This window comes from Dendroctonus ponderosae, unplaced genomic scaffold (genome assembly GCF_020466585.1).
Source record: "Dendroctonus ponderosae isolate FM_Combo_2020 unplaced genomic scaffold, Dpon_F_20191213v2 Dpon_F_20191213_1, whole genome shotgun sequence".
NCBI lineage: Eukaryota > Metazoa > Arthropoda > Insecta > Coleoptera > Curculionidae > Dendroctonus > Dendroctonus ponderosae.
The window spans coordinates 5,276,593-5,277,998 of record NW_026017110.1 but is presented as its reverse complement, the minus strand read 5'-3'; positions in this window follow the sequence as shown (position 1 = coordinate 5,277,998).

The following is a 1,406-nucleotide window of genomic DNA, read 5'->3' as shown; positions in this document are numbered from 1 at the left end:
AGAGAATCCGTTAAATGGGCAAAATTGGGCAGAATTCGAATGCCTATTCATTACCGTTTTCAAAATTTAGGTACCCGACTTGGTTCCTGAAATATCCTCAAAAGGCAAGTGATCACTTGCAATCAATCAACACTTTTCAATCAATCAACACTTTCGCAAATCAACACTTTTTCATATTATCTTATAATATATTGTATTGTGTATATATATGATAATATATTATATTATCATATAATTCGTAAACGGCTTAACTTAGAAAAAAAGTTAAAATTGTCTTTGGTAGAACTTTTTGCGTTGAATTCAATAAACTAGGACTCGTTGTCATAGTCAACTTGATTTACGAAATAAAAAATAAACTTTGTGTGATAACATAGTTCTTGTTTCCATAGCCTACTACACATTTTTATATTCTTTTGAAGTTTTACGGCTACAAAAGGAGAAAAAAATACAAACAATTATATCGTTAAATTCAGAAAAAAATAAGGATTTTAAAAGGCCCACAGCCAACTATGATTACCATTTAAAAAACCATAAGATTATTTTTTATCTCGTAAATCAAGTTGACTATGATAACGAGTGCTAGTTTATTGGATTCAACGCAAAAAGTTGTACTAGGGGCAGTTTTAACTTTTTTCTAAGTTAAGCAGTTTACGTAATAAGTGATAATTAAAAGTGTTGATTTCTGGTCTTTTCAGGATATTTCAGGAACCAAGTCGGGTACCCAAATTTTGACAACGGTAATGAATAGGCAATCGAATTCTGCCCAATTTTGCCCATTTAACGGATTCTCTATCTTTAAAAATGTAGAAGTTACCCATACAAAGATTCAGAAAATGGCCACCCTGTATACAGGGTGGTTTTTTAGTGCGAAAAACTTTCTGTTGTTGTTGAACTTGTTAAACCAACGAAAAATAGTTTGATATAAAAGTTGTTGACGCACAAAGTGCGCACATTTTGAAAATGTTTTATATGATACAGAGTGTCTCAGAAAAGCGAGGCAAGATCAAAGTGTATTTTTTAAAATAGAACTACCACCCATTCTTGAAACGCTGCATATGCACCGTAAATTGTTTTTTTCTTAGTTGCGACGTTGGAATATTATCGCCATTTCAGTAAAATTTTGTTTAAAAACATGGTATCTAAAAATTCATTGTAGAAGCAAAAAAGAGCAGTTAAAGATTCAAAAAAAAAACACGTCTTTTCAATCACCACAGATCCGTTAAGAATTATATTGAAGCAAAATATCAATACAATGTACAATATTGTACAGAGTGCTAATAATGTGTACTTAAATCTGATATTTTTTAAAGCAATATAACTTTTGTTTTTCAAATGGAAGTACCTGTATATTAATACGTCATTAGATAGACAATTTACAAAGTTACAAATTTGCATTTACACTTTAA